Source organism: Hyaena hyaena, unplaced genomic scaffold (genome assembly GCF_003009895.1).
Source record: "Hyaena hyaena isolate Hyena2069 unplaced genomic scaffold, ASM300989v1 scaffold_62, whole genome shotgun sequence".
NCBI lineage: Eukaryota > Metazoa > Chordata > Mammalia > Carnivora > Hyaenidae > Hyaena > Hyaena hyaena.
In genome coordinates, this window is record NW_024080694.1 from 491,537 (window position 1) to 516,000 (window position 24,464).

Below are 24,464 nucleotides of genomic sequence, written 5' to 3' on the forward strand. Positions count from 1 at the left end.
TTGGTCCATGATCCAGCAGCATCAGCGTCAGCTGGAAACTTATTACAGATGCAGAATAACAGGCCCCTCCCCCAGACCTACTCAATTAGAATCCACCTTTGTGAGAAGGCCCCCAGGTAGTTCTTGTGCACATTAAAGTTTAAGAAGCCCTGACATAAACTGCCCTTAACCTAGTACAAACATCATGGTTCTCCACCAGTCTTGTAGCCTAGCCGTCCTGCACTGGGAATTATTACAGTTCAGAGGGGCCCAAGAGGACCATCAGAATCACTTATAAATCAGCAGTAGCAAGTGGATCTTAGGTCCTCTGTACAGAAAGCTGTGACCTCTATGGGAGAGGCCTTAATGATTTTCCATCTCTACCTGGGAATCCACATCCATTTTGGTATCTAGGAAAGAAGGAGGAGATATCGTTTTTATTATTATTATTATTATTATTAAAATATCAGATGACTGTGACTCCTGTTAACTTCCACTTACTTTGCTTTGGTTTTGGTTTCATGAACCCCAAACCTCCTATTTACATAGGTTCATTGTTCTCTCCATGACACAAAGAGACAGTCTGGGGAAGAAAAAAGAGCAAGAGCAGGGGACCCAGAGTCCCCCAGAGCTGGGTTTCAATACTACAACTATTCAATAGCTGAGTGACCAAGGCAGGACAGTTTACCTCTCTGAACCTTACGTTTCTCGTCAGTAGAATTGTTATGCCAATAATAACTAATTTACGAGAGCCACAAGAGATTATCGGTATGAAAGTTGCCAGCCTGTGGCAAGTATTTGTAAGATGCAGAGCCATGTGAGCCAGAAAGGTAGTAACAGGAGCAGGCAATAAATACTTCATGAGTATCCACAATATGGGGAGACACCGAATACAACAGTAAATGAGACAGATATACTATCTGCCCAAATAGAACCACTGTCCATTGAGAAAGACGGAAAATGATAGCCAACAGTGGTTCAGCACTTGCTGTGTGCTAAAAACTTTATAAAGACCAACTGACTTAACCATCACTGCTATCCAGTGGGAACTGGGTACTATCATTAGCCCATTTTACAGATGAGGAAGCTGAGGCATACAGGGGTTAAGTAGCCTAGCCAACGATGTGGGGCTCGATCCCTTGAACTGTGAGATCGTGTCCTGAGCCAAAATCAGGTGTCAGACACTTAACCAACAGAGCTACCCAGGTGCCCCTAGAACCCACATACTTAACCTCTGTCCTAATCTGCTTCACCATAAGTAGCAACGAAATATATACACAAATGTGCTCAAAAAGCAGATGGCCAAAGAGCTAGGGGAATGTTCCAGAGGGCTTATCCCAGTCTAAAGAGTCAGAGAAGGATCTCTGAGAAGGTGATAAAGATGATAAGAAGGAAGAGAGCCCAGGTAAAAGAGGGGAAGAATCCTCCCAACGGGGCAAAAATAGGACTGAAGACCTGGAATTAGCTCAGAGATTGGTTGATTTAACCTCAGATGACAGCGCAGGGCTCGATCCCTAAGAAAGACCGCAGCTGGAAACAAACAAAACAATGGCCAGCAAATCCCCTTGCAGAGGAATCTCGCGTGCCACCCTGTCACATACACGGTCCCAGTTTTCAGTCTTGGCCAGTGTCAACACCTATCATGTTAAGAGGTGAAAAAGAAAGGACAGGAGAGCTGGCTACGAGAAGGGGAAAGGCCGAGAAGGGCTTTGGCATGGAGTCTGGCCATGAAGCCACTGACTTCTTACTGCTCAGCCTTGAGAAAACGAGTTGAAAGAGCCTCCTAAGCCTCAGTTTCCTCATCTGGAAAGTGGAAAATTTCCTCACTTACAAGAAGTAAGTCTGACACCTACTTCTGATAGTCGTGGTGACTGTTAAATAAGCCATGCACGGGTGGCGCCCGAGGCATGGTACGAGCCCGTGAAATGTTTTCTCCTTCCCCTCCTCACTGTTCAAAGTTAGAACCTGGCGGCTGGGTGGGGAAATCCAACACAATCCCCAAAACCCAGGTCCCCTCGCTCTCTCGTCCTCTGTCTTTGTGGGTGTTGCGTTTTTCTGATTTTCTAACCCATATTGAGTTAGCAAGTTCTATCACAGACAACATCATGAGACTATTTTCAAGAATGGTTTTAAAAAAGGATCCTTCAGAGAAAGCAAAGCTCTGATTCTGAAGAAGACATCCCAATGCCCCATTGATAGTCTTCCTTACGTATAAACTAACAAAAAATGAAATGGGCAATCAAATGATAAAAATACAGCTAATACTATTAACAGGATTAATTTTTTCTGGCAGTCCATAGTACAGGGATGTGTAGGAGTTCCATCTCAGACTCCAGAGAGAGAAATTTGGAGTCAAAAAAGCAGAACGTAGGGGACACCTGGAACGTCAGAACTGGAAATCAACCTGAAGAGCATCAGTTAAGTCCCCTATTTTCCAGTGAACATGAGTGATTTTTAAAGCTGAAGTGAAGGTCATTTGGGGTTGTTGGCAGGATTATGACTTGAACTTGGGCCTCCTGGGGGCAGTCAAGAGGCAGCGTGTTGTAGTGCCAATAGCACTGATCCACTAAGGAGATCTGCTGCTCCACATACATAATTCAAGTTTCAACATTTATGCAGAAGGCTATCGATGGGAGACTAAATTCCCTTCTCTGGAGAGGGGAAATGGAATTAAAACTGCTATAGACCAACAAAGCCTCAATTCAACAAATTTTAGAAGATCTTCTCTTTCCTAATAAGTGTAATAATTCTCACTGACCCCTTTGCGGGCAGTTAGTAAATTTGCTTAAATTTGCATGTGATTTCCATACCAGTCATTCAGTTCCAAACTCACATAGATGGATAATCACAGGCCTGTTCCTGTTCTGGTTCTTGGTCATTAAGCAAGAATGTGAGTGCCCTCGCTTCTGCTAGGAAAAGTCATCACCCAAGGAAAGCAAGGCACTCATCATCACAGCCTCTCCCCTCCTGATCCTGATGCGCTTCACATGCCTTTCAGAAAGCCACAAAAGACTCTCCCCAGTGCAATAATGCAGTGAGTGGTCTGAACAAATCAGCTATGAAAGTCAACTGAAGACATTTGAATTTGGACTGATCCCATATCCCTAGAAAATTATTGCTAATTTTGACGGGCATAATTGTATTCTTGTTATGTAAGATACCAGCCTCCTTTTTGTTAGTTGCATTCTAAAATAGTTGGGAGTAAAATGTCATGTCTGTAATTTGCTTTAAAATAGAAACTTCATTAAAATACGACACAAATGTGGAGTGCATGAGTGGCTCAGTCGGTCAAGTGTCTGACTCTTGATATCAGCTCAGGTCATGATCTGACGAGTCCATCAGATCGAGCCCCGCACTGGGTTCCGCGCTGACAGCATGGAACCTGCTTGCGATTCTCTCTCTCTCTGCCCTTCCTCTGCTTGTTCTCTCTCTCTCTCCCTCTCCCTTTCTCAAAATAAATAAACATTAAAAAATATTACGCAAATGTTAAAAAATAAAGGGGGGATAAACTAAATGCGGCAAACTGTTAGTAAGTGTTAAATCAAGGTATAAGGATCCATTATAGGGGCGCCTGGGTAGCTCAGTCAGTTAAGTGTCGACTTTGGCTCAGGTCATGATCTCACAGGTTCATCAGTTCGAGTCCCGCATCAGGCTCTGTGCTGACAGCTCGGAGCCTGAAGACTGCTTTGGATTCTGTCTCTCCGTCTCTCTGTGCCCCTCACCTGCCCATACTGTCTCTCTCTCTCAAAAAAAAACAAACATTAAAAACTAAAAAAAAATAAGGATCCATTATAATATATTCTTTACTTTTCTGTACATAATCATTTGAATACTAAAAATTAACACAAAACTAATAAAGCTATTCTGTTAGAATTAGAAAAAGAACTATGGAACATCACCCCTTGTTATATTGTCTGACTACCCAAATGTCAACTCCATAGATAGATGATATGAGGAAGAAAATATGAACTGCTTTCTTTTATGTAAAAAGGGCTCACAGGTAACTCATACATGATATTTTCTCATCACAAAGCTTCCAATCATCAAGAAATATAAGAACTAGCAGGTGAAGTCCTTCTCTGTGGACCTCCCTTTCCCCCTCACCTCCCCATCATCAGCAGTTTAGTGGAAGTGAGTAGGAAAATGGATTTTGTGTTCTTGGGCCAAACGCAGTTGCAAAATCATCCAGGAAAAAACAATAACAAAGCACAGCCATGAGGTGGAGCAAAAGACAGGGACAGAAGGAGAGAAACACTTTCTGATTCATTTGAAGGCTGGGTGCAGGTATATTATTTTTGGAAAGACACCGAGGTGCTCATTGTGCTTCCTCCCCAGTAGAAGAATATGGTGCCCTTAAAACTGAGTTCAGCTCATGCCATCCAGGAGACCATGAAGTTTACAAAGTCTCCCTTATACCAAAATGCCTAGGTTGGTAAGATGCTTCCTTCACCAGCAGTGAACATTCTCAACCCTGCTTTTTCAACATGGCGGAGCCCCACCTTGGAGAAGTATGTCATTTCAGCTTTTGGCCCCAGTGAGGATCCAAGGCTCTGGAGTGACATGCAAGTCATGACAAGGTACACTGCATGGGGTCATGCTTGCCTCCCTTATGTTGCATATCCTTGGTTAAATGAAGCAGGAGCTTAGGATAAACCTGTAGGTGTTACCTGTTTTTTCTAATCTTGTATAACCTACTGAAAAATCTACAAATCCCTTACAGTCCTTTTCCCGTGTGCTTACATATATGTTTCATAATAGTAACAGTAATCACATATAAACCCTTAGAGTATAGCAACAGTCTAAGCACTTTGTGCACACTAAATTATTTAATCCTCAAAACACTCTTCTAAGGTACATATATTTTTTAACTTTTTATTTTAAAAACACTCTTAATGTTTTATTTACTTCTGGGAGAGAGAGAAAGACAGAGTGCGAGCAGGGGAGGAGCAGAGAGAGAGAGGGAGACACAGAATCCGAGCAGGCTCCAAGCTCCAAGCTGTCAGCACAGAGCCCGATGTGGGTCTTGAACCCACGAACCATGAGATCATGAGCTGAGCTGAAGTCAGACGCTTAACCGACTGAGCCACCCAGGTGCCCCTATACATACTATTTTTATCCCTATTTTACCAATGGAGAAACTGATGCCAGGGAGGTTGAATAACTTATCCAAACTCACCCAGTTAGAGGGTAGTAGTATTGGGATTTCAACCCAGGTCTTCTGGCTTCCCAGCATGCTCGCTTGACCATCACACTATTGGTTATATTTGTGAATCATAAACTGTTTTGTTTTTAGCTTTTTCGCAAAAGGGAGCATACTATATGTGATTTACTCCATTGTCACTTTAAACTGTGCCTTGGGTTTCTTGATGTGTCAGTTCATACAAACCTGCCTCATTAAAAAAGAAAAAATAACATCTCTTACAGATAAGACGTGATACACAGAACCACATTCTAATTGTGGGCGTTTAAATTATTTCTAGTATTTTTTGTTATAAATAATGCTGCAATGGACTTCTATTTTTAGGTATCCATGTATTTCCACCGATTAGATTCTTAGTAGGAAAGTTTCTGGATCTAATGATATGTGCATTTAAAATTCTGATAAACATGGAAATACGATTTCTACTTTTCAACTTGTATTCGTGGCCAGAGACCAAAAACCCATGTCTGAGGAGGGAGGGCAAAGAAATGATACCAAACTCATGTACTGGGTACCAGCAGAGTTGCTTTTTCAGCCCCACATACCGCAGCATAAAAACCGAGCCGCCAAAAGAATTAGTTCACAGACAGACCTTACATCTAGGTGACTCTGGCCTACTTACTTTGCCAAAGTCCAAAAGGCCATATTAGAAAATATCATAGCACTTCACAATCATAATAATAAAACCATGATAACAGTAATCCTAACGGGCACCACTTATTGAGTATGTACCAAGTTCTAGAAATGGCGCTGAAGGGCATCCGCTGCCTCATTTAATCCTCCTAGCAAGGTGCAGTCCCACGATTGCCAAAGTCAACGGCATGCGCCTAGTTCAGCCCTTTCCTTCCTTCTAATCACAGATCAGAGAAGCCCTGATCGACCTGAGCAGCTCAAATTCCCCTACAATACCCTCTCAATGCCAAGCACCTCTTCATTATAATGCTTCCCAGAGTGGTAATGTTATATTAAATAGTATGATTCTTGGATTAACCTCTGTTTCCCCTTCTAAACTCCGTGAGGGCAGGGATGGTAGAAAATGAATGAGGGATGGAGCGAAGAGACCAATGCATGAGTCACAGAGCACAAAGGCAGTGAAAGTATTAATTCTAAGCAGTTATGCTAGAAGCTTCATGGGGGAGAGGACCCTTGAACCGCATCTCAAGCTAAGTGCTGAGCGTCAATACCACATCAGCAGGTATACATAGGAAAGTACCTCCAGTCCAGAACATGGGATCATGGGGATCAGGGTAAAAAAAAAAAAAAAAAAAAAAAAAAAGTACAGAACAAGTGCATGGAACATGGAACACAGAAAAGGATGATGTGGCGGAACTTCCTGCCCTGTTCATCTGAGCCCCCTCGCCGAGAGAAGAGGGTCAAATTAACCTCCTATACTTTACTTAGTAAACTAGTCATATGTCATCTTCTCTTAGCAGCATAAGTGTTTAAAAGAGAATTAAAAGCAGGGGCGCCTGGCTGGCTCAGTTGGTTAAGCATCTGATTTCAGCTCAGGTCATGATCTCCAGGTCCTCGAATTTGAGCTCCATGTCGGGCTCTGTGCTGAAAGCTCAGAGCCTGAAGCCTGCTTCGAATTCTATGTCTCCCTCAGTCTTCCCGTTGCCCACTCACACTCTGTCTCTGTCTCTCAGAAATGAATAAAGTTAAACAAATTTTTAAAGAGAATTAAAAGCCATAGAATGCAAACTGTCAAGCATTGGAACGCCAGGACAGGAGAAAACTTCCGGGACAGCAATCATTCTGGACCCTGTAGACCATAGCGTATGGATACCCACGACCTCTATCTATCAGCATACAATGTCCTTGCTACCCTGGACCCAGAAAGATGTGTGAGCAGCAACAAAGGGGAAACACACAGTGGTTTCATGAGATTACATAATTTCAGCAAGATTCATACCTTATATTCCCTGAAATTTGATAAAGGCAAATTTTTCATGAAGAGCCATGCACACAGCAGTGCCCATGTATGTATAAGGTTTATTTCTAATGTTTATTTATTTTTGAGAGACAGAGTGGGAGGGGGAGAGGGACAGAGAGGGAAACACAGAATCCAAAGCAGGCTCCAGGCTCTGAGCTGTCAGCACAGAGCCCAATGTGGGGCTGGAACTCACAAACCATGAGATCATGACCTGAGCCGAAGTCAGACGCTTAACCGACTGAGCAACGCAGGCGCCCCAGCAGTGCCCATATATAATGTTACACTTATTCAGGTACCTGAAGTGAGTGGCAAAGGAATCATCTTCCACAGTCCCCAATCCCCTCAGAATGCTCAAGCTCACTTAGAATTTAGTAGGAAGAATTTAACTCTTATAGTCTGGTGGGAGACACGGCGCAAACTGTTGGAAATGCTTCACATTGTATTAAAACAATGGACTGGCTCTCTTCTGAGGGGCACTGGGGTGGTTTCCAGAAATCGGATGAATCATTAGTCTCAACCAGGTAACTGGCATTCCCCCTTGGCTGGGCTCCAGGTGAACTTTCCTAAAAGCTGCAGAAGAAATGAGTGCTATAAATACATTTGAGAAGTATTTCCTGGAAGAAAACCCTAGGAGACCAAGGTCTCCTTGTATTGCCCATCTCTCTACCAAATGAAGGGCTCCTTTTGGGTCTGTCTTCTCTGAATCTGTGAGCGTAAGTATATGAAGAGGATTGAGCAGGCCATGTTTTTTAGAGAAGGAAAAGAAAGTAATAGTTCTCGGTGCTTTAGCCATGTATATACCAGTTAGGAATGTTTTGGGTTGCAAATAAGAGAATACTGGCCTCTTATAAATATGTATTTATAATACAAAACCTCTTCATTATTTAAGGCTTGGCTTAAGTCTTCTGAATGGACTTCTCTAGAAAGCATCTCTGCAGGTGCTGTTAGCCCACAAAAGTTACAGTTACCATTGACTGAAATTTTACTACAAGCCAGACATTAATACTGTAGACAATTCTCACAGTGACTGACAAATCGTTAACATCCCACATTATAGAATAACTTCTTCCTTGTCACTGATTTTAACTCAAGTCTATCTGGCGTCCAAGACTTTATATCCCCCCTAACCTGTGTGGTATTTTTTCTCTCCACTGAATTCCTCTGGCACTTAAAGTACCGCCAAAGATGCTGTCCTCTCCGTAGTATTCTATGAATTATTGATTTGTGTAAATTATACAAAAAGTGTTCACTTCCCAGGGGCTAATGGTCCTGGTCTAACCAGCCAAGCAAGTTTTCCTCATAGGTTTTTTTTTCCCCTTAATTTATTTACTTAAATTCAAGTTAGTTAACATACAGTGTAACATTGGCTTCAGGAGTAGAACCCAGTGATTCATCACTTACATGTACCACCCAGTGCTCATCCCAACAAGTGCCCGCCTCAATGCCCATCACCCACTTAGCCCATCCCCCACTCATCATCTCTCCAGCAACTCCCCGGTTTGTTCTCTGTATTTAAGAGTCTCTCAGAGTTTTCCTCCCACTCCGGTTTTATCTTATTTTTCTTCATAGGGCTTTATACACACAGGGACAAAAGACAAGCTTCTCTGTGAAGACTTGCCCTGGGTACCCTTGCCTCACGAGGAATAAGGAAGGCTTGTTAAAACCACGCTATAGCTCACACGCCTGACTGGTTTAGCTGGTCTGCGGTGGGTCCTGGGTGAAGCCCAGACAACAGTATTTCTTAAAACCTCCTTAAATTTCCTTGTGGAGCTTAGATTGCTGTTCTAAGGTGGCACTGAGACTTTTCATGTTTACCCAGCACTTCAGGTGGTTCCCATGACCAGGCTCACCTGTGTGACACTCACCACCTATATGACCTTGCTGAGAGAAAGGTAGGGACTCTTTCTTGGCTCTGGGCACAGTGGAGAATCCATTCCAGTCCTCGGCTTGAGTGTGCCGGTGGGATGTTAAAACGAGTTTTTAGAAAATATGACTTAACATCTATAGAATCTCTACTATGATGCAAGTCACCATCCTAAGAACTTTAAGTAGCCGATTATTTTCTTCCTTACACTACTTTCTGAGTTAGATGTTTGTATTAGCCCCATTTTTACAGACAAGGAAAGGTACCTCAGGTCCCATAATTAGTAAATGGTGGAACTAGAGGTCCAATCCAGAAAGCCCAACCCATGGTCTACAGCTGGAGGGATATAAAGCCCTTCCCTTTCTGTGTCACATTGGAGCCTCTCAATGGCACTAGGAAGTAAGTGCTCTCCTCTCTACTGAGCCAGAAAAGAGGATGGGAAGTTAAAGCCCGGGATTAGTCTGGACCTCCAGCTTAGAGCAAGGGGCTCTGATACAGAAGGAGAAACAAAGGCAGCCATTAGATGTGAGGGGACTAGAGATGGTATGAAGTCAGCTAAGGAATCATGCTACCATGTGTAAGACCTCACTGTAAATGCAAGGACCTGACCTTCTTGTCGGCAGAGAGAGCAGCTATTTCTAGGCAGTATGACACAGGGGATTAACCTTGGTCTTCAGAATCTAACAGAGTTTCCGTGCCTGCGCCAACATGTATAAGTCCCACAAGCAAATGCCTTTAACCTGCTGAGCCTCAATAGCCTCAAATGCAAAGAAAAGAAAATAAAGCCTTCTGCTTCCAAGGGCTCTGAGAATAAAAGGCGATAATAAACATGGTGGTCGGCCAATAACCGTAAATAACTTCCTAGTCCTCTTCCCTAAGCAACTGCCATTCAGTCCAGCCATCTGAGGGTTAAGAAAGCAGCTTGAGTGCAATCACAGGGTTGGGATATTTTATTTCCGAACAAAGGTTCTATAATTTCAGCTTGGCTATGCCTATACCCAGCTCCTCACCCAATCCTCACAGCCACCAGTGGGACTTGTAAGCAGATCTAGAGTTTCACAGTAATGCTCTTTGAAAAGGCATTGTGCTTTAATAAGTCACTTTTCTCTCCTCGGGCGAAGTTCACATGAATTAGATTGCAAGGCACTTTATGCAAAACGTCTGACCTTCACTGGCTCTGATTTGCATTGTCATCGAACCTTTATTCTTCTAAAGTGCCTTCATTTTGCATAATGTTATAATGTTATTCAGCCTTCACAGTTAGCACTATTTCATTTCTCCAATTATAGCCATTTTAGGCAAAGCTATAGATAACCTTCAGAAACCCATGCCTGTGTGATATTTCATTCACAAGGAGGAAGCAGAGAAATTGGACTTTAAAAAAAAAAAGGAAAATACTCGAAAGCTCATTTGCAGTGGAAATTTAAAACTCCAAGTCTAGATTTTCTTTCCCTTTTTGGGGATAAAGACAGAGTGTTGTCTGTGTACCATGAAAATCTCTGTCTTATCAGTGAGTTATATGGGTAAAGCTTACTACTGAAGCAGGAGCATTTACCTAAGCAGAACGACCCAAGTGTCATTGATGCATATTTTGAAGGATCTCTCAACCTAAGATCTCTCTTCTGTCTGTTGCAATAGGTCCCACCCCATGGTAGGAATTGGCCCATCTCAAAAATCTCAAGAACTGCTGACAAAACTCACTTTATCTCAGACCATTCTCATAAGCCACATCTAACTCCTCTTACTGGCTCTGCGTTATGCTGTCCTCAGCAGAGGCATGGACCTACACTCGCATCCTCTGCCCTATATAACCCCCCAAAATAGTCAGCACATCTCCTCCCCACTCTTGAGTCAGAAGGAGGTACAGTTATATTCCTGGTTGGCTTCCTCTCTCATTTCTTGCTTCTTTCTCAGTCCTCTGGGCTCAGAGAGGGTGTCTTTCCCTTCATGGGATCCCTCTCCTTCTCAAGGACACCCAGCCCTTTCCCCTCCCATTCCCCTGTGCTATCCTGGCAGACAGAATGTGGGGAGGCAGAAATCTTAAAGTAAAAGCAATTAATACATATCTAAAAATAATACTATTTTTATTCTTAAACATCCAGATTCTCAATCACCAAATGCTAGAGCAGCAATTTTCCTTCACGTTTTGCAGATAAGACTAAAAGGAGGAAAGGCAGACATAGGAGTGAATATCAATCCCAATATATTAACACCTCAAGTTACATTATCTATCACTTTAGTGACACTACACTTAGGAAATGTTCCAAGAGAACTGTATCTTCTGTTTTCTTCTTTGAGAAATGCTCTCCTTGCTCCTGCCCCTTCAAAAGAGGTGATTCTCCAAGGTCATTTCCTTAGCCGCCGCCGCCTTCTTTTTTTTTTTCTTTTCACTACTTTTGTGTGTGTATGCAGGAATTCATTCACTCTCAGAATTTAATCAGAGTCTTTAAATATAGACTCAATATTTCTTTCTTGTCTTTTTTCCCCAACTGTCTGCCGGGTCATTCCACTTTAGGGGAGTCGCTGGTCCCTCAAACCAGACATTCAGAGATCTGAATGGTTCCCACAGTATTGATTTTCTAATTTCTATTTTTATATCACCCTTTCCTCAAAATCCTTACCCTCCGTCGTATTTGGGTCTTCATTCACCAGTCCTGGCCATGCTGGATCCCATAGATTCTACCTTCTTGGTCTCTGTGATAACCTATCATTAACTTTTCCTCTCCTTACCTACCCTCTGCCTTTACTTCATAGCAGGATCTTATAACTTCTCACCGAAATCCTGCCAGAAGGTCAAGTAAGTGTCATAGAGTACAGAGGAAATGTGTTCCTTCCATCTTGGTATCCTGGCCTCCTAGATGCTCCAAGACTTGGCCTCAAACACAGTTCTTGTGTTATCTTATCTCCAACACTCTACATTTTATCCACAGACCTGATGAAGCTGGCAGCTCATCCTTGAAAATGGGCTTTCCTGTCACTATATGGCAGCTAACTTTTGTGTTTTCTGTCTGAGATGAGCTTGCTAAGCCACTCCACTTATTGCAATACATTGACCAAGCAAGGCCCATTTTAGGTTCTATGTCTTTGTGAACTGTCTTTCCTGAAACCCAACCACACACTTGTTCCCCTACCTCTACACCTCTTCCTCAGCCTCAAAAACAGGTAAATTCTTCAGAAAAACTTTCTCTGATCCTCAAATCATGGTTAGGTTAGAGATTCCTTCTGTATTATCTCAAAGTTTTAGGGGAGAACCTTCATTTCTTTCTCTGATTCCCTCCTTCCATAAGGAGACGGCTGTCCCACTATACTAGAGACTGGGTAGCTAAAATTAATTCTGTCCTGAAGTGTCATTAGTGACACCTCTGGGTGACAGATCTGCGATCATCTCCTCCAATCCAGTCTGTATCACTATTAGAGGTGACATGTTGCTTATCCATGTGTTTCTCTTCTGTGTCTCTCAACAGACTCAGAACTTGACAGGGGCAAAAGCAGTACTTCATACCTCTTCATGATGATTTTCAGTATGTTCAATGTAGGTTTCTTTCACTCTCTCTCCCCCATAGCCTGGACATTTGTATAACACAGGGACCAATTCTTTTTCGCTTTTATATTTCCAGGATATAACACATTATCTGGCCCTTTAAATATCTTCAGTGAACAGAGGTGTGAATGAAAACTTTATACCAGGCTTGTAATATACAACTGAATTGTTTGAATAAATGAAGCAATGGCAAATCCTTGTATACTCTCCATAACTAAGTCTGATTCTTTCCCACATGATGCCTACCAAGTTGAACAATCTTCATCTCACAATTTAGCTGCAGGCCTGAAGTTGAAGAATACTTGCAGCTCTTCCTCACTGCTTTGATTTTCCCATTGCTTAGATTGGCTGGGGTGCAGAGCTGGTCAACCCTACCAACAAGTGCTGAATCACCCACAAAGCCCTGCATCAAAGTTGGGTGACAACAGCCCTCTCACCCATGGATTCTCTTCCTACTTTTCTGCTCTCCCTTTATAAACCAATCTATCTCTTGCTGAACATTAAAGCATAATAGTATGTCATGCAGCCTCCCTTATCACTAACAAGCTGACCCATATGCCTACAGAAAAAGAAAGACACTTTTTTTTTGGATGAATATTTATTTCCTCCAAACTCTTGTCTTCTTTCCCAGAAATTCAGCTGAGCTATTTTTAGCCTGAATTAGGTGTGTCTCCTTCTAAGGGACTTCTTTTCTGTAAACAGTGATAAATACTTCAGTGAACGTATCCTCAATTTAAATATATTAGCAATCATATTATCTATTAATTAACCATCCCTATGGGCTGGGCTGGTATTTTGATAAAAGAATGCTAATTTGAGCATGATTTTCATTTCTGGTCTAGACTACTTCCGACTGTTTAGGGAAGGAAAGCATCAGATGACCCCGGAAGGTTCCAAACTAATCCTCTTCCTTAACTAATCATTCACTAGTACTGAATGAATACTCCATGCTCTCTACCAGTTTACTTATTGCTGTTCAAGAAATCAGTCCATAATTTAGTAGCTTTAAAATACAGCCATGAATTATTTATCATAAACTTAGAGGTTATCTGGGAAGTTCTGCTGATCTGGGTTGATCTTGCTAGAGACTCCCTCATGCAGTTGCAGTCAGCTGAGAGGTGGGTAGACAACTTTGCTGATCTTGGCTGGGCTTCCACATCATGTTTGGGGGTGGGCTGGTCCAAAGTGACTTTGGCTGGGGCAACTCAGTCCTGTCTGGTCTCTCATCCCCCAGCAGGCTAATGTAGGCTCAGTTGCATGGATTCGGTAGGATTCCATATTCAAGCAAACTCAATCATGCAAGAACAGTGGAGACACTCAAGGGCTTTCCAAGACTCTACATGTAGTAGCTTTACTAGCATCCTAATGGTCAAAGTGGAGGTCACTGCTAGTCCAAAGGCAGAGGGAGAACGGCTTCAAGTTACAGGATAAAGGCCATGACCAAGGAGAAGGTATAATGAGTGCAGTTGACTTATCACTTTCCAAACTCTCCTTCTGGGGTATGTACTGCATAAGAATATAGCTTTAATGCTCTACGTAAGTTAATCCCTGTTGGGAATAACATCATGATGATCATCATCATCATTAATAACAATAACAACAACAAATGTGAAGCACCAACTGTCATGCTTAGACTATCAAAAAGTGTTATTTACTCCACACAACAACCCTATAAAGTAGATATCATTATTATTTCAAGTCAGGTGTTCTAACTTCAATCCCCATGAGCTTATGTATGAGGCCAGTCTTCCTGTAAAAGTATATTTGAAATTATGTCTCCTATAGGAACACTTATCATGATAATGGTATTTTATTTTACTTTGTTCTTGGCTCCCAGTAAAAACTCTTTGGTGAAGAGTTTATACACCAAATCTCTCCTTATAGTGCAACTTATTTGAATGGCCAAAGGCTGTGTGAATATACAGCATATAGGAAATTGAGAGGTGCAATGAAAAATATAACTCGGGGATCATTTCTCAAAAATGGTCACAAATCATTTTGTGCTAAATCCTCAGGCCCCTGGAATCTCTTCTTGCCTCTCCCAAATTGTTGCTAGGCAACAACAAAAAACAGGGAAGGAAAAAGTATCACTTCCAAGAACATTCCTTGCTCTGGGCCCGGCCCTTCTATACCTGCTTTTGCAAGGATGTTGGATCAAGGAAGGTAGTGATGTGCCCATGCAAACATGAAGCAGAAATGGTGGGTGAGAATGAAGATTAGGGGGAGAAGAGATGCCTGGCAATTAATAAAAAAGCCAGCATCGTGTCTTATCAAGCCTGGCTTTGGATATACTTTGATACAATAGACTTTTCCATAACTTACTTGAAGTAAAAATTGGCATCACCTAATGAAAATTTCCTTAGCCTATTAAATAAGCTTCTGAATGACCAGGACTGTTCAGCAAGATAGTCCAGGCTGCTGTGATTTCCTCATCAATAAAAGCTACACTAAGAGGGATGGTGGAGAGGATATCATGGTGCTTATTTGAGTCCATTTTGCTTGTTCAGGTTTTTAATTGGCACTGTGTGCTCCATGGCCCCCCGCAGCACCCCAAAGAAGAGTGTAAGCCAAGAGTCAATAGAGTCTTCCTGTAAAAGAACAGATGGTAAATATGTTAGGCTTTTCAGGCCTTTATTGCAGAGACTTTTCAGGTCTCTATTGCAACTGTGCCATTTTGCACAAAAGTAGCCAGAGACGACATGTAAACAAATGTCCATAGTTGTTTTCCTATAAAACTTTATTTACAAAACCAGGTGATGGGCCAGATTTGGCCTGCAGGCTGTCATTTTTTGATGAGTGTCATAAACAATCAGGAGGTCTCTGAAGATTTGGGGTGTTTAGTCTCTGGAGACTAAGTCTGGCTTCTGAGCAGCATGAAGTACAGGCAGATTTAACTAAGACTTTTACCTTCCTCTTTCTTGTGATACACTGCAATGGGACTCTGGCCAAACTTGGTTCAGGATTATGTGACAACCAGTGGACTTGATAGACAAGAAAGGCACTCCACTGGAGAAAGTGAGTATCCCAGGAAGAACAAGACTAAGATCACAGAGGAGCCTTTTTTCCCTCTGGGACAAATTCAGTGCTTTTCTCAGCCACAGGCTTAATGTGCCTGAAGATATAAACACAGGAAGAACCAATGGATTCAAGCGAAAAAGCACTAGACGCAAATGGACCAGAGGTCCATTCACAGCCTTGCCACTAACTATTTGGGGGAGTTATTTGGTGATTGGGACCAATTTTTCTCCACGTTTGGAAAGTGGAGAAAGTTTCTTAAAGTATCTTCTGTGTACTCATCTGCATTACAGTCACTTGGTTTGCTTATTTAAACTGTGAACCCCACCGGGTCTAGTGAATTATAATCTCTGAGGGTTGGAGTGAGGAAATATGTGTGAACAGCATGAGCTCTAAAGGCTCTTAACATCCAGTAAACTTTGAGAACTGCTGGATAAGAAAGAGACTTTGCCCATATGCCTTCCAGCCCTGGCGCCCTGCGCCTCTCTGAATGTGGCGCGAAGGTCTATCATCTTCTGTGCTACTGACAACTCAGGGCGCAACGCCTGTTAACTCTGACACATGTGGCCACCATTAGAGCTGTGTGGGATTTCAAAAAGAACAGGCAGCCTCACCTCAACCTCTGTTTGGAGAAATGGTCTCTTGGCCTGTGGAAATGTGTTATTTGACAATCAAAAAGGAAAACAAAAAATACCTCCACACCCTTTCCCTCACGCCAAAATGCAAATCTGGAACCCACTCGGCATGCCTTTCCAGGGAGGCAGCAAAGCTGATGAGGAAGCTCGTGCTTGTAGCAACAGGCCCCAGAAGTTGAGTCATATCCTTGAAAATGACCTAGCTCCCTTCAGCCCAACAGAGCAGCTAAGGGAAAAGGGAAAGGGGTGTGTGTGGTATGTATGTATGGGCATGTGTGGTGTGTATGGTGTGTGTGTGTTATGGTACAGTGTGTATGGGGCGGGGGAGTGTCTGGTCTCTGTGCCTGTGTGCTTGGTGTGGAGTATATGTGTGAGTGTGCTGTTTGTGTATATGGTATGTTATGCTGTATATATGTGTGGGCATGTGTGGTATACACATACATGTGTGTGCATGCGTGTACACACGCACACTGGAGGAGACCAAGTGAGCTAGAGTCCATAGGTTCAATGGTCCTACTATGTGCCAACTCCAGGCTGGGAGCTTAGAGTGAGGGCTCGGAATAAGCCCCCTGTCCTGAGAACCCTGATTCCAGGGAATAGTCTTTCCGAGTGTTACAGGCCAGCCATGTTCCCTCCCCCTCACAAAACCCCTTTGAGATCAAGATCGTGGTCATTTCTATCTTACTGCAGGGAAGGCTGGGGCCAGGGCAGCTGATGACAGAGCCCACAACACAACTCGAGAGCCCCGGCAGGTCCTATGGCGAAGCCCATCCTACAAACTGCGATCATCACAACAGCTAACTTTTACGGAGTGTTTTGCAGACACGGTGATCTCAGGATGTGTTCCAACAGCCTCATGAGGTATTCTCACCGTGCCAATGAGTGACCGGCCCAGGGCCACAGAGTCAGTCCGTGGGAGACCTGGGATTCAGATCCAGGTGGTCTTGCTCCAGGGCACATGCTCCAAGCCGGCTGTCACTTTTTGCCTCTCCAAGGTAGACAAGCATGGAAATAAATGACAATGTAGCTGGGTGCACAAGGGTCAGAGAAAGGAAAGGGTAATGTCCTGGGGGAGGCCAGAGAAAGCTTCCCCAGAAAGTGCCGTCTGTTTTCGTGCATTTGCAAACCTGACTCTTGGAAGCAGAGAGAGTCTGATGGTTGTAATTTCATACCTGCTTGATTTGTCCTTGCTTGGGCGGGGGAGCAGGGAGTCATGTTCTATTTCTCTTTCCTGTCCTTTGAACATAAGGTCTCTGGATGAAATGTGAAATCCCTCTTTTGGCCATGTCAACAGCATCTTATGGGACCCCTCCCCCAGGAGCCAAAAAGTAGTCAAGGGCAGGCAAGTTCGCAAATGAGCAGAGGAGAGTGGGAAGGAAGTGCCTGTATATGGACAGTAATGTTGCCCACACAGCAAGCTCTGGGGCACTGGAGAAAAAGTCCTATTTTATATTTTGTTCCCAGATCTGCCACAGTCTCTAGTCTTCTTTCCAAACTAACTGGAAATTATTTCATAATAAACTCACGGTTACCATGTGTTTCGGAAACGTAGGTCTTCCTAGCTAGATTCCAAAACAGGCAATCTTAACTTTCAGAGGCTTGGGTTTAGTGGGATAGGACATTTGTGACTAAAGCCAGAGCCTGAAGTTTGTTGCAACTACAATGTGTTTGTTATTTTTAAAGTCTTGCAAATAAAACAATAAATATCAGAGAAAGTTCAAACTTCAATAAGTATGTACAGATCCCACACTGGGAGACACTTCAGCAAGCCAACTGAGTCAACTTAGTGTGAGTGTGTGTGTGTGTGTTCACACATCACTTCAGTCACCTTGCACTTACACACTTCCAGAAATGGAAAGTCACTACTTGACCAGGCAGGTCACCCCTTTGTTTTGTAACTCTAATAGTTTGGGTGGCACCTAACAATTATTCACCACTTACTCATTCACTTCTGAAGCTACTCCGAGTTGATTCTGAATACTTTTTAGTGACTTCAAAACCTTTTTGGAAGAAAGGCATGAAAAGTAAATGTACGTAAGTAAAATAAAAAGACCGAGGAATTCTTCTCCACATTAAAAGCCAATTGATTATTTGAAGATGACTAATAAATTCCCCTAATCTATCTCTTCTCCTTCCAATTTAAATACCACTTCTGCCTAGCACCAATCCCCACATCCAGTCACCTGACTCTTTCACTGAACACACATGTCTGCACACACATGTGTACATGCACTGCAAATTGGCCTGTTCAGCTCTTCTTTGAAAGTCTGCGACAGGTGTTAACCTTAAGTAAAGTATGAAGTGTTCACGGGACATTCTTCAAGGTTAAGTCTGTTGCTGGTCCAGCTCAGCACCTACACGGTCATTATTACACCCACATTCCTTCCATGTCCCTGTGCCTGACTCTTCAACATGTAGCTCAAGTCACCATGGGTCTTGTGGCCATTTTCTGAGTGCTCCTTTCTTAAAACCACCCTTCCTGGATCTAAGTCTCGATCCCAGGTCCCTATCCAGCAAGCTTTCCAGATCCCATGACATCAGACATTTAATAAGCTCAGTGTTCATTTCAACCCAGTTGATTAAGTGTTTACAAGGGAGGCCAAGAACAGAGGCAGTGGGTAGTTCAACATGACCCTGTTCTTCAACCAGTGTGTGGCTACTGAAATTTACTATCATTCAGCCTTCATTTATTAAGCTTTTCTTCCAAAATTTTCTGCAGAAAACTTCCAAGTCCTTTGCTGACACTGACACACAGCATCACAATGGCACCCAATGCTTTTGCTAGTCTAGCAAGCCCATCAGAAAGGAAAGAGGTGAACTTTTCATCACCTTTCTTTTTTTTTCAATTTTTAAAATGTATTTTATTTATTTGAGAGAGAGAGAGACAGGGTGTTAGCGGGGGGGGGGGGGGCAGAGAAAAGGAGACACAGAATCTAAATCAGGCACTCTGCTCTGAGCTGTCAGCACAGAGCTGGACACAGGACTCGAACCCAGTAAGCGTGAGATCATGACCCAATCCAAATTCTGTCACTTATCCAACTGAACCACCCAGGTGCCTTTTTTTTCATCACCTTTCTTATTCTTAGGTAATCCATACCATTTCCTGCTGATCACTGCTTCCTTTTCTAAGTGCTGAGAAAAATATATATATTTCTAAAGTGCAGACTTTTGGGGGGATACCAAATTTAGATGTAAATTCTAATATCCATCTTCCCTTCCTACCTAACACTGGGTAATTTGTCCTTCTTCACTCCTCTGGAATTGTGCTCTGCAGTTCCTTGGAAATTAGAGTTATAATTGTATTCTTAAGTTCTTAGTAGGAAAAACATGAGATTGAGATACGAGTTCAAATCTTGTTTCTATTAAAAGTAATTTATTCAAGGTGGTGACCTTGAGCAAATGGCCTATTTTCTTTGCACTGCAATCTCCCTACCTATCAAATGCATATTTGTCTTCCAGAGTTGATATGAGAAAGGAAGGCAAAAGCACACCTGACCCAGTAACTGCCATGTCCTCTATAAGTGCCTGTCCCTGTGCTGTGGGGATCTATTTACTTTGTTTCTGCATTCTGACCTCTGTGCTTCCATAGAATTTCCTCATGTATTCCCCATTCCACGTCCCATCCTTTCCAGTTGGAAGATTATCCCCCTTGACAAAGATGCCATGTTTTATAACATGTATACAGCTCCGTTTCCTTACTGTCATCCGTTAGCATCATGTATACCATCCGGGGCCCTGAGCCTCTTCCTTCCCTACTCTCCTTATTGTGAAAATAGCTTCTAAATAGTCCCACAGAAGCTCCCAGTACCTTTGATTCTGAGTATTCTTCACAAGTACCTGGCGTGCACTCAGTGTTGAGGATCCCTGACAGAGCCCCTGTCATGACACATCTTACAGTGAGTGTTGGTTTTCTGTGGCTGAAGTCAGGTTTACCTCATGCCCCAAGTCCTGGGGTAAGTACACCACATGATCTTAATCTAAGAGTCCTCTGTGCCATGTGATGTTGGCACAAATGAACTTTTTGAGAAATATGAACAGCATCAAGGAAGTTTTATCAAGTATGTTGTAGAGAAGCCCCATGATCCTCCTCTGACATCATCTGCCTCCATTCAGCTGATTATCAACTAATCCTTATTAAATGGTTATTGGATAGGGTCATTAGGGTGTCACTGATAACAGTGAAGGTGTGAACACTTCCAGTGGGAATGGAGTGGTGGCCTTGTTCATATCCGCCTACTCTGAGAGGGGGTGGGGAGTGATGTAAGTGGTTGTCCTTCCCACATCAATCACCAGTCAATCCTAATTTAATCTTTCCATAGCTCTCAAACATTAAGTGCTAAATGCAGTCAACAGAGGATCCTTATACTCTTGATTATACATCTGTGTGCCTTACATTCCATACTCTTCTTTACTCATTCTCCACACAGTGAGGTATAAAGAGGTCTTTAGTATCCTGGGTAGACCTAGGCTATTGTCTCACTCCTGTCCCTAGCCCTCAGTGTGTGACCGTGGAATGCCACTGGACCGCTCTCAGCCTCCATTTCTCAACTGTAAAATCAAGGAGTTGGATTTACAAATTCTTGAAAGAACATCTTGTCTAGTCCTAAGTGGTCAATCACCTGGTTCCAGAGACACTTGGCTGTGCACAGATGTTAGCAATCAGCGTCATGCTCTAAGTTACGTCAGATCTGCAGAAACATGGACACAGATCTTCACAGGGCTTCCCACAGTGTGACCTGAAGACTCACATTCTTGCTCAAGAACTCTTTATTCAGTCACTCCGTCTTCACGGGAAAAACAGAATTGGAACTGTGGCAGCAGGCCTGCATCCTGGTTTTGCCACTTGTACATTGGGTAGCCTTGAGAATTCCAGGCCACCTCTCTGAGACTGTCACTTCCTCTGTAATTTGGCATAATGGTACACCTTTAAAGGCAGTGGTGGGTGTAGAATTTTTATAAGATGAAACCACTGATCTGATTGGAAGGTGACCAATCCTGTGACTATGAAGACAGCAGGCACAAGCATAGTGTACTTACTTGCTTATTTGAGGTGATCTGAGTGGGAGTCCGAGTATAAGGACGTCAGACAGCAGGACTCAAGCCTCAAGTTACCCCAACACCACAGTCATTATTCACAGAGCTGTTGTGACAATTCCATGTGTTTCCACATGCCAAAGGGCCTGGCACAGGCTCAAAATAAATAAATAAATAAAACCACCTGCTAGTTTTGGACATGAGTTTGGGGTGCTTTGTGCCTAGGCTCTAAGTATCATGTACAAAAGTTCTTGTGTACATTCTTCTTGCCCGTTGACATTCAATAAATCACTTCCTTTTCTAAGCCTCAGTCCCCCCCCCCAGTAGAATGTGAGCATTCAATTAAGATCTCCTCTCCAAATTTACTACCCCAAAATAATTTTTAGAAAGAATACAGAGTGAGCCCTTTTATGGACTATTCTACCAAGCTTAAGAATATTAGAGGAAGAAAAATCTAGTTGTAGACACAATATTTGTTGTGTACCTACCCATGCTAATGTTAGGTTCTGGAAATAGAGAGGTGACCTAAACAGAGGCTCTGGCAAATATTGATACATAATTGTAAACAGAAAAAAGATTTGCATAGAAGAGACATACATATTTCATGGCATAATGTATCAGGCGGGTGCTACCTAGGAAAGAAGAAATACACGAGGAAGTGATATTTAAACAGAAATATGGAGAATGGTTGGGAGTTAGTGAGGTGAAGAGTAGGAAGAAAGAAGCACAAAAAATGTATCTTAAGTGAACTTAAGTTACTTAAGTGAAGCCTTAAGGGCTCTTTAAGGAAAGTTGATCAAGATTATTGAGCCAGAATAATAGATAATTGATTACCTATTTTTCCCAAATGTGGTCCTATTAGACATTGATGCCTCCCAGCAAAATCTCTATCCAATCCTTAATACTCAAAGATTTCAATTCTGGAAGATAGGTTTTTCTTGAAGTGGTAGTATCAAGCAATTTTAGATTAGATACTCTCCCTTTTTGTGTGCACAGCATATTTCAGCTTATTGTTTACAAAGCAACTTGCATGTATGATTTCATCTAATATCCAAGGTAGATGGTATTGTCCTCAATTACAGGGCCAGAAATGGAAATGTGGTGAAGTGAACTGGCATACTTGTGGTCAAACAGTAAAGTGTGGGACCTGGATTTTTCCTCTCATCTATTTCCTAACCCAGCATCCTATCTACCCCTTCCTTCCTTCCTAGGAAGGAGACCTTGTACAGTAAAGACAAAAATTGATTTATTCCTTTTAGGATTGGCTAATCCAATAATACCAGTTAGATTAAAGACAAGTGATTTTTTTTTTTTTTTACTCTGCTTAGGACATGCTTCCAAACCACACAAGAGAATAAATAAAAATTTTAAACCCACCCTTTGGTTTTTGACCCCAAACATTATTACATGGCTTGATCCCAGCCTTCTTTCAACAGAATCGGCTCTGAATAACACACTTTGTTTCCAAAAAGTCAACTCCACCCTCAAAGGATAAAGACTCATCAACATAGGGAAGACTCAAAAGAATGTGCTGTAAGCTCTGAAGGCACTTTTCAGGAAATGTCCTAATATCTTTTGAACATTGGCAATGTCATCTAAGAGTTCATCCCCCACTCTATTGATGGTGATCAGTGGTTCTTTGAATGAATTGGTACCGATATGCTAAATTACATGGAATTATATGCTTTCGTATGGGTGAATTGTATGACATGGGAATTATATCTCGGTAACATGAAATTTTTAAAGTGACCTCATTGGTTTATCTTGAGATAGTTACGGCAAAACTCAAAAAAGTATGCCTATAGGTTGCAGTTGAGTTAGAGACATAAATCCACCATTAACTTTGCTCCTCCCTGCTTAGCAGACAGTGGGCGACTTCCTACCAACTCCCTGGGTTCTATGAGCTCATCACCTCCATTACTTCCCAAGAGTCCAAGGGTCTAGATTAAGCCTTCCAGTCTTTCTTAAACAAAGATCTTTGAAATGGGAGTCTTTGGAAAGCAATCTCTATGTCAGAGGCCAGCTGCCTTGAGGCCTGCCAAGCGTTCATAGAAACTGACAAATCCCCAAGGCCCCTGATGAAAACAATTTCCTCAAGAAGATTCCCTACAGCGGAGTTCAAGGAAGCTGCTGAAATATCCAACATGTGGGGCCGCAAATGAGAAAACAAAGGTTGGAAAGGTTAGAGCTAATTAGTCCGAGGAATATGTTTGGTCAATGGCTTGGGGCCTTTTAAAACCAGCAAGAGTTCACTGAGTTAAGAGATTAATTTGAGTGAAAGGTATTAGCACCTTGGATTTGAGAGAACATTCTCATTAGCAAAACTCACTGAGAGAACCTTGGTGAGAAATGAAACAGAGGAGTCTAGTTCTCGAAAAGAAGTTTTACCAAAAACTGACTTAACCACACACACACACACACACACACACACACACATCATTTAGCGCATACAATTCTCTGTCTTTTGTAGCCTCTCTTTTTTCTTTCTTTTAACTCATTCATCAAAGGACCTACTCTGTGCCAAGCGCTGAGGGAACAATATTGCCACAGCCCCATCTCCCACATAGTTTATGGTTGTCTGAATACTTCCAGATAAAGAATCTGAGGCACCTGGGTAGCTCAGTCAGTTAAATGACTAACTCTTGATTTGGGCTAAGGTCATGATCTCAGAGTTGTGGGATTGAGCCCCATGTCAGACTCTGCACTAGGCATGGAGACTGCTTGGGATTCTCTCTCTCCCTGTCCCTCCCCTGCTTGTGCTCTCCCTCTCTCAAAATAAATAAGTAAACGTTTACAAAAAAAAAAAAAAAGAATCTAGAATGCTGCAAAATTGCTTCTTGCACTCATTTTTGCCAGTGCTGTGTCTAGTCTAGTCTAGTGTGTGCTTAAGTGCTTCATACATATGGATATGCCATACCTAGAAAATGCCCCCTTCAATCTAGATCATGGTCACCAAACCATCTTTGGGTTTCCAGAGGGACCACTGAAGCCACAGCAGTCATAGAAAGTCAGAGACCCCCACTCAGCGACTTCTAACTTTTGATGTCTCTGGACAGAATGGGAGACCCCAAGTCACAGGAATCCTGGTTGTTAATATCTACCAGACCACTAAGAATCCTGCTTTTCTTTAGTTCCTCAAGGGTATGGGAGACCTAAACATCACAATGGATCATTTAGGAACAAGGAATGTGTAAAATCGCAGCATCCCAAGATTACTGATACCCGTAGAAACGTAGGTGGGGGCACAAACTACTGAGGTATGG